The sequence below is a fragment of the Lissotriton vulgaris genome, chromosome 1_1 (assembly GCF_964263255.1).
Source record: "Lissotriton vulgaris chromosome 1_1, aLisVul1.2, whole genome shotgun sequence".
Classification (NCBI taxonomy): domain Eukaryota; kingdom Metazoa; phylum Chordata; class Amphibia; order Caudata; family Salamandridae; genus Lissotriton; species Lissotriton vulgaris.
Genome location: NC_141685.1, coordinates 163,777,370 through 163,793,491, shown reverse-complemented (window position 1 = coordinate 163,793,491; position 16,122 = coordinate 163,777,370).

The following is a 16,122-nucleotide window of genomic DNA, read 5'->3' as shown; positions in this document are numbered from 1 at the left end:
GCTCATATTTAGTCAAGCGTGCTTTCATTAGCCCTTTTAAATCCTGCACTTTATCCGCGTCTTCTTCTTTATCAATTTCTTCCTCTAAGATCTTTATATCAGCCAGAGCCTTCTCCCTATCGCTCCAGGCGTATTTGACCAAAATCTTTAGCGTGCCCTCACAGTACTGCGCTGTATGTTCCTGCCAGTCTGTGAGTAGTTGGGGGTCCGGGTGCTTGTAAGAGGGGACAGTGTACACTCTTAAACCTCTCGGTACACGTCCCTCCTCGATGTAGCTGGTCAAGCTTGTGGCTTCCCACCACTTACGAACCTCGCGTTCGTATAATCTCTCCAGTTTTGCCATGCTCTCACACAGGTTATTATTGCCCATTTCCATGGGTGTATTTGTGGCGGTTTACTGTATATTATGGCTCTTAAACATGTCCTTAGCCGCAGCGCTGCGTTCCGTCTCGCAGAACATGCTCATGTGCGTGTTTTCAAATAATGGACTTTTCGTGCACTCGAACCAGTTCCCGTCGAGAGACCGCTAAAGGCACCACCCTCCACGACGCACTGCTGCTAATCCGCTGTATTATCTACCCGTAATTACGGGTGATGGGATTACCGGCTGAGCGTAGTTGGCGAGGCACAGTCGGCGTTCTTCGTTCGGCGATCCTTCTCTTTGATCCCTTCCGAATATTTCAATGCCCACACAGCTTGCAGCGGTGCTCGAGACAAGGTTCCACCGCTCGTATTCCACAAAAGTATACTCGAGCACTCGAGCATATATATATATATTTAGAGTGAGAGACATATATATATATATGTGTATATATACATCATTTATGACTTATTATTATTGATCTGCTCTTTTGTGTTCTGTATCTTGTTATTGGGGAGTTAGCAGTCAGGTCTCAAAACTTTCCCCTTGACCCCCACACACCCTTCTTGTTTATATTATTATTATTAGAGACAACTCTATAAGGCCTTGTAGAATGCATTATTTATAGATTGTTAATAATTGTTGTGACAGAATAACTTACTGCCATGAATGAGGAAATTATATCATCATCTCGCACGCATCACTTTAAGAGTACTTCACAGGAATGGAAGAAAGACAAAATGGCGATTGTATTGAGCCATAGTTTGTAAACGAGGTTAACAGTCTAGTGTTTAATGAACACAAAGAAGGGTACTACCACTAAGCACTTTTTATAAATTTACTAGACGCCTGGGACTCTATGGTCCAGTTGAAGGCTAATTGTAGCCGAAACACGTAGGCCGTCCTATTCTTGCACGTTTTTAGGTCTCGGCTAAAGACGCGCGGAAGCGCGTCTCCGCCGAGATCTTTTGTCAGCGACTGTCCTTCCCAGGAGACAGTGTCGGCCACGCGCATCCCTGGAGGCGATTTGAAACGTGACCGCGCGCTGTGGCCAGGCGCTGTCTCCTGGGAAGCTCAAGCACCACACACGCATGCGCATACACACACAAGCGCCCATGCACGCACGCACATACATACATACATACAGAGACACCCCCCTGACACATACACACACACGCGCACACACACAAGTGCACCGAGGCCCCCCCTCCCCCGCCGTCACCGTCGCACACATACATACACACACACACACGAGCATACACACACACACGTGCACCAATCCCGCCCCAGCCTTTTGGAACTTACCTTACCTCAGCACGCGGCGCCCAACCTCCTGCTGGCGCGCCCCCGGGGCTCTACACCGCTCACAGGAGCCCCGGGCCACGAGACGCAACGACTCCACCTGCCTCTTCTTCCGGTCTGAACGTGGCCCCGCCCCCGTCACAGGCAACCGTGCCTGACTTCCGGGGCGGCCGCGATACTAAGAGACTGCATATTTCCCACTTAGAGGTTCTACTTTTGATGCGTATTTCCATGTGGACAGGGATGAGGAGTTTAAGGTAGGTCATACCAGGCCAGACCAGTCACATTTTCAGAGTAGCAATGAAAGGAAAATGTACACCGCATTAGAAAACAACACAACACGATGGAATGAATATCAACGACTATACCCGGTAACTACCATAAAGTCTGGCCTGGCATCAGCGGCGGCCACAACAGCTACTCGGGTTTCACCATATTTGTTACTTATATAAACTCACCTCCGTATTGCCACGCTAAGACCAAGGGGATATTACCGCCTGCAGAATGTAACTATTCACTGTAGCTTATCCTAAAGCATTGCAACTCAGACAGTATGAGTTCATACACAGTCCCCCACAGCGGATGGCAGTAGTGCACTAAGCCCCCCTACACAGAGTAATCTGCACGCGCCGCAGAACAATGTATTAGTGGCTCCATAATGCTTCTAAGAGCATTTAGTACACTCACCATTCCAGGGCTGAGCACGCGGGACTGCAGCATTCGGCGTTGGTCCAATTCTGATACCCCCGGCCGGACCGTATGAAGACAGCAGGATTCTAGGCTCGCACAACCTCGGCCAATAAACTGTTGCTGCCCGGAGCATTGCGCCCCCAACGTGAACCGCCTATGTTGCTCTGCAGCTCATCGCTGATCCAGTCCCCTGGTCCCACAGCAGAGTGGTGAGTGGTGAGTGCAGAGTGGTGAGTGCAGAGTGGTGAGTGCAGAGTGGTGAGTGCAGAGTGGTGAGTGGTGAGTGCAGAGTGCAAAGTGGTGAGTGCAGAGTGGTGAGTGCAGAGTGGTGAGTGGTGAGTGCAGAGTGGTGAGTGCAGAGTGGTGAGTGCAGAGTGGTGAGTGCAGAGTGGTGAGTGCAGAGTGGTGAGTAGTGAGTGCAGAGTGGTGAGTGCAGAGTGGTGAGTGGTGAGTGCAGAGTGGTGAGTGCAGAGTGGTGAGTGCAGAGTGGTGAGTGCAGAGTGGTGAGTGGTGAGTGCAGAGTGGTGAGTGCAGAGTGGTGAGTGCAGAGTGGTGAGTGGTGAGTGCAGAGTGGTGAGTGCAGAGTGGTGAGTGGTGAGGGCAGAGTGGTGAGTGCAGAGTGGTGAGTGGTGAGTGGTGAGTGCAGAGTGGTGAGTGCAGAGTGGTGAGTGCAGAGTGGTGAGTGCAGAGTGGTGAGTGCAGAGTGGTGAGTGCGGAGTGGTGAGTGGTGAGTGCAGAGTGGTGAGTGCAGAGTGGTGAGTGCAGAGTGGTGAGTGCAGAGTGGTGAGTGCAGAGTAGTGAGTGCAGAGTGGTGAGTGCAGAGTGGTGAGTGCAGAGTGGTGAGTGCAGAGTGGTGAGTGGTGAGGGCAGAGTGGTGAGTGGTGAGTGGTGAGTGCAGAGTGGTGAGTGCAGAGTGGTGAGTGGTGAGGGCAGAGTGGTGAGTGCAGAGTGGTGAGTGCAGAGTGGTGAGTGCAGAGTGCAGAGTGGTGAGTGCAGAGTGCAGAGTGGTGAGTGCAGAGTGGTGAGTGCAGAGTGCAGAGTGGTGAGTGCAGAGTGGTGAGTGCAGAGTGGTGAGAGCAGAGTGCAGAGTACAGAGTGGTGAGTGCAGAGTGGTGAGTGCAGAGTGCAGAGTGGTGAGTGCAGAGTGGTGAGTGCAGAGTGGTGAGTGCAGAGTGGTGAGTGCAGAGTGCAGAGTGGTGAGTGCAGAGTGGTGAGTGGTGAGTGGTGAGTGGTGAGTGCAGAGTGGTGAGTGCAGAGTGGTGAGTGCAGAGTGGTGAGTGCAGAGTGGTGAGTGCAGAGTGGTGAGTGGTGAGTGGTGAGTGCAGAGTGGTGAGTGGTGAGTGCAGAGTGGTGAGTGCAGAGCAAGTGTGCAGAGCATTGTGTGCTGTTGAGTGCAGAGTGCTGTGTATTGGCAATGTTAATGACAATGCCCATTTATTTTTGATTTAAAGAAAAAAAATGTCATGAGCAATGCCAATAGCTCTACCTTTAATGATGCCGAGACCATTGCATTGCAAATGCTTGTTGCATATGGTGTTTTAAAAATACAATATTTTGCATAATCTACCTGTTGTCGTGCCATGACTTCCGCTGGGAAAAGAAAGGTGGTGAGAGGTATTGAAGGAATATATATATATATATATATATATATATATATATATATATATATATATATATATATATATATATATATATATATATATATATATATATATATATATATATATATATATATATATATGTATATGTATATATATATATATATATATATATATATATAGACGCAACATTCGACCATTTGGCAGGAAAATATTATCAAATACATGCGATACATTGATGATATTTTCATTATTTGGCGAGGGAGCAAGGAAGAAGCAAATAATTTTGTCAATGCCATTAACATCAATGATTCCAACCTCATATTTAGTGCAGACATTAGTGAGACCAACATTAGCTTTCTTGACGTTCAAGTCAGTATAGTTAATGGTGCCATAACAACAGGCCTGTATAGGAAAAGCACAGCAGGTAACACCATTCTGCACGCTCAAAGTTTCCATCCGGGACACACTATCAGATCTATCCCTTATGGGGAGTTCCTTAGAATACACAGAACGTGTAGTTCATTAGAGCAAAGGAACCTCCACCAATTGGAAGCTATGAAAAGGATGGAAGCTAGGGGTTATAAACCCAGTGCCCTTAGATTGGCAATGAACAATGCTAATAAATTGGACAGATCCAAACTTCTGCAGGCCCCCAGTAACGCCACATCTGTGGTTGACATCTTAGATGGCAATAGCAATACCATTAGATTGATTACCGGCTTCAGCCGACAGGCCAACCAAATTTCCAAATTGGTCAGGAAACAGTGGTCAGTCATTCTTACAGACCCCATTTTGAAACAGATAATGCCCAATAAACCTGAAGTAACATACAGGCGAGCGTACAGCATGAGAAATGCTTTAGTTTCCAGTTCCCCTGAAACAGCTAACAAGGCAGATTGGTTGTCACCACGGAAGGGATTCTTCCGTTGCATATCATGTAGGGCGTGCAAATTTGGTACCAACACCAAATCGTATACGACGCCATTTGACGACAAACCAATCAATATAAGAGCCCATTTCAATTGTAAAACTGAGTTAGCTGTTTATGTTCTTACGTGTTCGTGCAATTTGAGGTACGTTGGTAGCACGAAATTGCCAGTGCACCAACGTATCCTACAACACCTGAGAGCTATAGTGAACTGTGATAAAAGTTACCCAGTAGCTCGCCATTTTGATCAATTCCATAATCGAAATCTTTCCCATCTAAGTTATTTTGTAATAGATGCGGTAAGGACCAGTAAGAAAGGTGGCGATTATGAAAAACGATTAAGGCAGATGGAGTCCCTATATATAGTTCGCCTCAACACCAAGATCCCGGGAGGTTTGAACATGGGGGAAGATCTGAGTACCTTTTTGTAAATCAAGGCCGTTCAGTCACCAAGGTTTAAACCCCATGGGCTATCTGTTAATGATGTTGTGAAACATTTCCTGATCATTGTATGACTATCAGTAGCTGTATGTCAGTGTATTTGCTTACGTTCCATACACACCATAGGCGCCATGCATGACTACTTATCTCTATTTATGAATATATGACACTATAGATGATGATTTAGGTCAGGGACTATGGGCCGTAGTCATGCATGACATGATATCTGTCATTCTTTTTGATGAGTGGACAAAGATGTAACCTTATGTATTAACATATTTTAATTCACTGAAACAGTTTAAGTTAGGAATTTTTATCCCTTCACACCCTGATGTCTTCCTTTTTATGTAAGTAGGACATCCCAGCACTCCCTCACCTTCTGGTTATTTTTCTGTATCTTTTCTAGCGGTAGAATAGTGCACTATTTGAATTGGATATATATTATACGCGCCGAAACATTGATTATTTATTATAACAGTGGAAACCCATTCTCAAGAGCTCAATAACAGTCATCAGGATTTTCCATGTGATGAAATTATGACATACAATGGAATCTTTTAACATTGCCCATATGTCGTGGATAGAATGTGGTATGAGTTATTGAAACGCAAGGACTTGATTTTAGCATTGTGTATATATATGAGATGACATTATTTGCCAGTTAATGTATTTGCACAATTAAATTGTTGCGTATTTGTACAGTCGAATAACTTTGCGTATTTGCACTCATAATGTTTGCACAAGAATGGCTGCTGAGCATTTGCACTTTATAATGTATATATATTCAATGTGTTATTGTGTAAATTAATGTATTTGTACAATTAATATGTTGCGTATTTGCACAGTTAGTAATTTTGCGTATTTGCACTTGAAGTATGCTTATACTAATGGCTGCTAAGCATTTGCACTTTATATAAAGAATTCCTTGCACTAGCTGTTAAAAGCCATACCACAGTCCCTGGAATTATGGGAAGATTTCTAAATGTATGTTTTTTCCAATCAATGTCATGCAAAACTTCCAACTTGGCTCCGTTGCAAAATGGCCGTACTATTAATTACGTACAATGTATATGGGTTCCTGCCTTAGTCCTCTCTTTAGGTCAATGCAACTGTAGAGGATTTTTTGGCGCGTTTAATCAATTAACCAATGTATTTAAATGATTCATGTACCGCTTACCCGCTGACAGTGAGCAAGGGCGTTCACGCCCGAAACGCGTCTGTTTGGCAGTGTGTTGCACCTCTGCACTTTAAATGCAATAAAGGACGAAGAAATATCCTAAGAAAGTCTGGCTGTGGATTCATTCATCTGTGTCTGCGCACTGGGTTTGGTGTGGAAGCGCCGCATCAGCTTTCCGGTTGGAATCTATATATATATATATATATATATATATATATATATATATATATATATATATATATATATATATATATATATATATTACCTACTGGCAATAGCCAGTAGGTATATATAGTTAGGATTAATTCCCTATGGGATTTCTGAAAATTCTATGTCTAATAACTTTTGCGTTTGTGGACGGAATCGGCTGAAATTTTCAGGAAAATGGCACATTTTGTTTCTGAGCAGCCCCTGAAAATTTGGTGGGGTTTCGTCAAGGGGGGGCTGAGAAAAAAGGGGGGTCCCAAAACGCGTTTTTTGCATTGAGTTTTCCATAGGGCGGTTGGACTCACTTTTAGCTCGAACGGCTGAATGGATTTGCACGAAACTTGGCAAAATTGTAGGGACTGTTAGCCAGATGTGCCTTTGCTAGGTCTCAATATATGTGCTTCAGTGGATTTTGAGAAATTAACGTTTAAATCAAGATATATATCTGTAACAGCGCTCCGGGCAGCGATCCGGTCCGCTTACTTTTCGCTTATCGGAACTTTGCGCGCAGAAAGCTGATTGGCTCTCCGGTGTCTGTCAACATTCTAAACAGTCCGGAGCGGCCGCCATCTTGTCTCTCGGTAGGATCGAGAGAGAAGAAGAGGTGAAAAACGAAAGGGGAATTTAATGAAAGGGGGCAAGGTATCCCCCTCTTGACCCCCTAGGAATGTTGTTGGGGTTATTAAAGGGTCCCGTGGTGAAAATAAAAAAAAAATGATTTTTCACGGTAGAAGCGCTTCACGGGCCGCGAACTGGGCCGCAAACTGGTAGCGAAACGGGAATTCGCCATTTTGTGCTTCGTTAATTAAATTACTAGGTATAAGTGGGTGCGGGAGACGTATCCTAATCCCCTATGTTTCCTGAGGGTGGCTGAGGAGGCTGATATATGTTGATACATCTCTTCCAGCGGCTGTGCGTGAGCTTTTTTTTTTTTTTGCTGCGTGACAGTCCGGAGCGGCCGCCATCTTGTCTCTCGGTAGGATCGAGAGAGAAGAAGAGGTGAAAAACGAAAGGGGAATTTAATGAAAGGGGGCAAGGTATCCCCCTCTTCACCCCCTAGGAATGTTGTTGGGGTTATTAAAGGGTCCCGTGGGGAAAATAAAAAAAAATGATTTTTCACGGTAGAAGCGCTTCACGGGCCGCGAACTGGGCCGCAAACTGGTAGCGAAACGGGAATTCGCCATTTTGTGCTTCGTTAATTAAAGTACTAGGTATAAGGGGGTGCGGGAGACGTATCCTAATCCCCTATGTTTCCTGAGGGTGGCTGAGGAGGCTGATATATGTTGATACATCTCTTCCAGCGGTTGCGCCATCTTGCCTTTTTTCGAATGCCACAATTTTGTCGTGCACGGCAGCCATTTTAGATGCCAGGCTGGTCCCAGGCTATCACCTAACCCTGCGGATGTAGTTTATGGCCCCAGCTGTAGAGAATTCAGACATGCCAACCCTCCCGATTCAGGCGTGTGACTACTGATTTCAGTGCTAGTCTCCCGCCTCCCGATTTCTGCAAGCAAAAACCCGGGGGCATATTACGAACAACTAGCGATAATTTTTGTCTCTAACTTGTTTAGAGACAAAAATTATCGCCGTACATCGGCGATTTTTATCGCAGATAAACCTTGCTATTATCGCAGAAAAGTCAGCGATATTCATGTATTATCGACCTAATGCTCTTAGCCATGTTATCCACCTCCCATTGGATAACATGGCTAAGAACTGCTCAGGGCAGGTGTTAGATTTTGGAGATATTCGCGCTTAGCGCGAATATCTCCAAAAGTTGGTAATAGAAGGTAGCGATGTTAGGGACTGTTTCTAGTCGCTAACATCTTGGCACGCCACTTTGCATGTCATTAGTGATAAGTATCACTGACATGCAAAGCGGGGCCCAAGATGGTCGCTATCTCCTTTTAGCTGTCACTAACTGGTGTTAGCGACAGCTTGGTAATAGGGAGATAATTTTATCTCCGCTTTCAAGGCTTTTAAAGCCATAAAAGTGGAGATAAACCCCCTTGATAATATGCCCCACGATTCCTTGGGGGTTTCAGCTGACAGGGCTTGGTATTGTGTTACATGGTAATTTTTCCAGGAAACGTCAGAGGGTCGATGCAGGGGTTCTAGAAGAGGTGATAAACCATTTAAGCCTCATGAACAAGCGCATGGTCTTTTAAAGATTTGTGAAGTACTCGGAGCGGCGGTGTGTGTGTGTGCCCTCTTTCAGGAGCGGGCGGGGGGGCACTGCCAGCAACTTGCCAGGTCAGGTAGTGTTCAACACGTGCATCACCCTTTCTCTGCTTGCTATTGCGCTCCATGCCTCGGAAAGGTAAGAAAAAGAACGTGCATTTGAGTTTGAAATGTCCGATCCTGCAGCAGCACACTTCCAAAGCCCACACATGACAATAACCCGATTCAAGGCCCCATTCACCCGTTTTTAAAAAAATAGATAACACTCCAACAAAGTAAGGTTATAAAACTTTATTAACTACTAACTTTAACGAACGGAACAAAAACTAAAAACATTTAAACATTTCTGAACACAAAAAGCAACAATGGTTAGAAGCTGTCTTTTGTGCGAATAGTCCCAAGGCAGCACAACGTGCAGAGTTCTGGACGGCACCCAGGTGATGTCGCCTGGGTGCCGCACTGGTTTAGGGATCCTACAATGCAGCACAGAAAAACAGCGTGGGGCGTCCCGGGTGGTGCGGGGGGAGGCCTCGTCAGTAGCGGTCTGTTGTGCGAATAGTCCCAAGGCAGCAGAACGCGCTGAGATGTTGATGGCACCCAGGTGATGTCCAGTAAACTGCCGCACTGGTTTTGGTATCCTACAATGCTGCTCCGAAAATTGGCGTGCGGCGGCCCGGGGGGGGCGTGGGGGAGGCGGCGTGAGCGGGCCTCCCCAGGTGGCGGCCATCTAGCTGAGTTGCGCCCGCTCTTGCGGCTACAGCGTCTCGCTCACCATGTTGTTGAGTTGCTCCCACTCTTGCAGTGCAGCGATAGGCGGCTGCCACATGGCTCTTAAAATGGCGGACGGCTCCTCGGTTTTAGGCCTGGTCCACTGAAATGGCCCTGGGACACTTTGGAACTCGGACGCTTGCCTGCTAGGGCTTGGGCTCCATTCTCGAAAAGCGTCCCCTCAGCCGTGAAGATTGTACAAAAGTCTTGGGGGCCCCCGACTCCCGCAGGCTTCCGGTGGGGAGCGGCTGCCATGATTGCTCGCGGAATGACCACGACGGAGCCACGAGATGGTGGTGCTCTCATGCTGACGCCAGCTTCAGTCTGAATGATCCAGAAACAAGGTGGGGCTTTCATCGTTTGGGAAAAAAAAATGTTCTAAACCAATGAAAAGTGTTATTATTAGGTCATATGACCAAGCCTTCCATCTTTAGGAAACCAAAAGTAAAATGAACCAATGAAAAGTTTTATAAACAAGTCACATGACCTGTTATGCGGCATAGGGCTACAAAAAGCGTAGAAAATCCGTTGGCACGTGAGGCGGCGTCAGTAGCGGACCGATGTGCGAATAGGCCGAAGGCAGCACAACGGGCCGAGATCCGGATGGTACCGAGGTGGTGTCCAGCAAATTGCCGCACTGGTGTGGCCATCCTACAATGCTGCGCCGAAAGACGGCGTGTCCAGCTGAGTTGCGGTCACTGTTGCGGTACAGTGACTCGAACGCGCCGAGATCCGGATGGCACCGAGGTGGTGTCCAGCAAATTGCCGCACTGGTGTGGCCATCCTACAATGCTGCGCCGAAAGACGGCGTGTCCAGCTGAATTGCGGTCACTGTTGCGGTACAGTGACTCGAACGCGCCGAGATCCGGATGGCACCGAGGTGGTGTCCAGCAAATTGCCGCACTGGTGTGGCCATCCTACAATGCTGCGCCGAAAGACGGCGTGTCCAGCTGAATTGCGGTCACTGTTGCGGTACAGTGACTCGAACGCGCTGAGATCCGGATGGCACCGAGGTGGTGTCCAGCAAATTGCCGCACTGGTGTGGCCATCCTACAATGCTGCGCCGAAAGACGGCGTGTCCAGCTGAGTTGCGGTCACTGTTGCGGTACAGTGAGTCGAACGCGCCGAGATCTGGATGGCCCCGATGTTGTGTCCAGCAAGTTGCCGCACTGGTGTGGCCATCCTACAATGCTGCGCCGAAAGTCGGCGTGGGGTGCCCCGTTGGCTTATGAGGTGATGTCAGTAGTGGACCGATGTGTGAATAGGTCGGAACCAGCACAAGGCACCAAGATTCGAATGGCAAGTCCTGGATGTTGAGTGCCTCAGTTGAGAGTTCTGAGCAGTGCTTGTAAGACTGTCTGAAGCTTATTTGCACCTGCTGCAGCTTCACTAGGTCCGGCGGAACTTTTTTCCTTTTCCTTTCTGCTTCTTTTCCTACAATGCGTTTCATCTGAAGACACGACCAGGTCCCTGAATGTGTGCAGGGGGACGCTATTGATTGAATGAAAATGGCGGCTTGACACAAAGCTGACTCAAGCGTTACTGTTGGTGCTATACAGACAAAAATTGGTTTTCAGTTTGTACATTCTTCAGGTTTTTTTTTTCCATCCAAGTCTGATTGAGAGTTTGTAGAAAAATGGCTTCAGATTTTCCACATACTACTCTTCAACATTCTTCCTAAATGTAACAATGTGAAACTCACTAGGAGAACGGCTGTTTCTGTTTCCTTTCAAAATGCTGCCAACAATATTTTCTGAATGGAAGACACCATCTTGTAGCATAAAGGGCCGAAAGGGGTTCTGGTCTGGCCGATGGTTGGTGGAGACATTTTGACTATATCTTGGACCTGCCCGGCCTCGCCCAAAATGGCGCCGGTATAAATGGGACTCGTAACTCCTTGCCCGCAAATGTATATCTAGAAAATGTTATTGTAAGTGGCCCTGTTCTATTTTAATTACAAAATGTATGTCCACCGATTCCGCAACTGTTAGACACCTTAGTTCTTGCAACCTAATGGCCCGCTCGTTACGTTCCTCTACAGTGTAAATGTCTCCTCATCATATACGATTTCAGTTTGCTCCGTGGCCGGCCCACGTGGTTATAGGCCCGTATTTGTATACTGACATTTTCACAATAAAGGTTTTTAAAACAAAACACGGTAGTAGTATTTACATTGGTAAAGTTTTTACTTTTAGTGACTGTTTTCGAATCAGTAAAAGGCAAGTGAAATAAAGCAGTCCAATTACATGACGGATAAAAGGTATAATATGTAGGAACGCAGTAAAGATAAATGGTCAAGGGCAGTTGTGTTTTCCACTCCTGCAACATAAAGTGATCGATAAGAATCTGATATTCATGCCTATCAGCGACTAAGACAGCAGGCCGAGCCTCTTTTACTCAACGGCTCCGTCATGGAAGGAAGAAACGCCCTTTTTCTCGAAAAAGGAATATATTTTACTTGCAAGACAGTTGTAAATTTTCCGGGAAAGTACATTAGCCTGGAATATTTTAACATATGTTTGAAAAAAAAATATTGTTCGAAAATAATAAAAAGCGTAATTTTTAGGTCATATGACCAAGCTTTTCATCATTAAATTAACAAAAGTAAAATGAACCAATGAAAAGTTTTATTAACAAGTCACATGACCTGTTATGCTTACGTTACGCGCTGCGCGCCGCGCCTCGGATCACTTCCGGGTGCGCTAACGCGGCGTGTCATAAAACGCATTACGCGACAACGTAGGTCAAGAATATAGTCTAAATGTCTCCACCAACCAGCGTTCAGAACACAACCCCTTTCAGCAGTCCAAAAAGTTCTGTTAAATGACAACAGAGGGGACAGGCAACAAGAACCATCAGTCAAAGAGGGGAGGGCAAGTTCTTCTCTTCCGGGTCATGTTGGGGCGCTACCGGAACTGATCGAATTGGTAGTCTATAGTGTTTCTGGATGTTTCAGACTAAAGCTGGCGTCAGCATGAGACCACTACCATCTCGTAGCTCCGTCGTGGCCATTCCACGAGCAATCATGGCAGCCGCTCCCCACCAGAAGCCTGCGGGAGTCGGAGGCCCCCAAGACTTTTGTAGAATCTTCACGGCTGAGGGGACGCTTTTCGAGAATGGGACCCAAGCCCTAGCAGACAAGCGTCCGAGTTCCAAGGTGTCCCAGGGCCATTTTAGTGGACCAGGCCCAAAACCGAAGAGCCGGCCGCCATTTTGAGAGTCCTGTGGCAGCCGCCTATCGCTGCACCGCAAGAGCGGGCACATCTCAACTACATGGTGAGCGAGACGCTGTAGTCGCAAGAGCGGGCGGTAAACAGCTGAATGGCGGAAGAGGCACAGTGTAGCAAAAGCGGGCGGAATGGCAACTAAAACGATAAAGGGGCGCCCCACTACAGCTTGTCTTCAGGTCAAACGGATTGTGGGACAAGGTCCAGAATTGAAGAGTCATCAAAAGGCAAAAAGTTCCGCCGGACCCCGGGAGCCGGCCGCCTATGTCGGGGGCGATCTAAGGCTACACCAGTGCTATAAGACTTGGGGAGGGTGTTGGAGCCAAGCATCTTCTCCGAGTCCATGGCCATCACACCGCCCCTCAGGGGCCTCCGTCAAGCTGTTTAAGAAGGTAACATATCACATTGTTTTCTAATGCAGTCAGGTCCACAAACGACACTCACTTACTTTGAGAATAGTGAAGCTGCAGTAGGTGGAAATAAGCTTCAGACAGTGTTACAAGCACTGCTCAGAACTCTTAACTATGGCACCCAACATCCAGAACTTATGCTATTTGAGAATGGCAGTGACATCGAAGCATCTCAGGGACCAAAACCATTAACGTACTTTCACGTATGAAAATCTTACTTGGGGAGGGGGCAGGAGCGAAGCGCCCCCTCCCAGTCAGCGCCACCACACCGTATGTTGAAAATCTGAAGCCATCGTTCTACAAAGTCAACCAAACTTGGATTGAAAAATCTAGAAAAATGTACAAACTGAAAACCAGTTTTGGTCTGCATAGCATCAGTAGCAACGCTTGAGTCAGCTTTGTGTCAAGCCGCCATTTTGATTCAACAAAGCACAGGCATTGAAAAAGGCTGAAATTCAGAACTCTAAACTATGGCACCCAACATCCAGGAGCTTGCCATCCGGATCTTGGAGCCTTGTGCTGTTTTCGATCTATTCACACATCGGTCCACTACTGACATCATCTTATAAACCAACGTTATGTAAATAGTTTTTTAATAAAATGTTTTACCCTGTTTCTTTGCTGGTGTGTTGTCTATATTTTTAATATTTGCATAGGGTTTGTCGTTATTTTGTGTGGGATGGGTGATGGAGCCGAACTGTCTTGCAGCCCTCATGGTGTGGAGCTCAGTTCATCTCACTATTTTCGTATTTCTCATGAAGGGTTGTTCCTAATATTTCTATTTTAGCGAGGTCAAAAAGAGATCCAATTAGTGGCCTACTGATTTTGCTCGATTACTTTTATTTTTTTACACGATTTTTCACTATCTGCAAAGACTAAACAGAGTATTGCGACTTTGTGCTTGTTTATAAATAGAGAATGATCCAAAGAGAACCAATTCTAAAACAGTAAATGCTTGGACAACAATCAATCAAATGGAGAGACAAGTAGGCACGACGGATTACAACGGGGGTAAAGGCCTGCGTTAACTACCCTTCAGTATCTGCAAAGAGAGAGCACTACTAAGACAAAAGAGGGGAGGGGGGGGTGCAGCGTTCAAAGCACATCAGCGTGCATAAATACGAAAATGTTTTTATCTATCACGTACTTGACATTTTAAAGCTTTTCATATTTGCTATTAAAAAACCAATGAAATTCACAGAAAAAACCATAGGTTATAGTGGATATATAGTTAGGAATTTGCATTTACAAAACCTTGAAAATTCAATGAAAAAACCATTGGTTTTAGGCCATATATAGTTAGGAATTAGCATTTACAAAACCTTATTTTACTCGCATAAAACCATTGAAATTCCATATATAGTTAGAAGCGCTAACTATATATCGCGCACCCGCAATCCACTGCTGATGATGTCACATATTACATCATTCATGACATGGTCAGTGACATCACTGATGACATCACTGATGACATCTCAAATGACATCACTGATGACATCACTGATGACAACTCAAATGACATCACTGATGACATCTCAAATGACATCACTGATGACATCACTGATGACAACTCAAATGACATCACTGATGACATCTCATTTGTCATCACTGATCACATCACTCATGTGATAATACAATGAACCTCTTCAGACTCTAATATAACCTTACATACACTCAGTATAAACAGACACTCACAGACTGTCACTCATCCATGGAGTTACTCACACACCTAGTCAGTCATGCAAAGAATCAATCACACCTCCATTTCCTCAACTATACAGTTATACACATCTTACTTATTCAAACATATAATAACACATATTTACTCTCTTATATAATCCCTGATACAAGCTCACAGTGATCGATACAGCCACTCACACATTCACTGGCTCTTATGTTCAGTTATTTATATATCTCAACTCTCACATGTATTGTGTTTTACATACGTACTTACTTGCACATGTAGCACTGAGAAATCCATTCACTCACCAACACAGCCATGCACAGTCAACCGCCCATATAGCTGTTTCCACATGCACTCTTGAACTCATACTCCTAGTGAATCAACTGCTTACACATCTATGCACAGAGTCACGCACCTCCCAGCCACCCACACACACACTCAGCCTCCCATTCAAATACTTGGGCAACCAATCAATAACCCATATGGCCACTCTTATAGCTACTGATCAACACATGCAGCAGCTTACACAACAACAAACATACTGATGCACAAATTAAGACAGTTTAGTCACTAACCCATGCACTCAGTGAGACACATTTAATCACTCTTTCATACAGTCAGTCATGCACCTACTAAATTCTTCATCCAGACACTTATACATCCACTCATTCTTCAATATGTAAAACATATTTAAACTTTACAGACACATACAATCACTGGATGTTGTGATCAGTGATGTCATCAGTGATGTCATTTGAGATGTCATCAGTGATGTCATCAGTGATGTCACTGACCATGTCATGAATGATGTAATATGTGACATCATCAGCAGTGGATTGCGGGTGCGCGATATATAGTTAGCGCTTCTAACTATATATGGAATTTCAATGGTTTTATGCGAGTAAAATAAGGTTTTGTAAATGCTAATTCCTAACTATATATGGCCTAAAACCAATGGTTTTTTCATTGAATTTTCAAGGTTTTGTAAATGCAAATTCCTAACTATATATCCACTATAACCTATGGTTTTTTCTGTGAATATATATATATATATATATCTCCAAGCTCCCAAAATCCTGAAGATACCCAGCCGGGTTCCAGGAAGAAAAAGCACTCTCAAGCACGGCACAGTTCGTTCAGCAGGA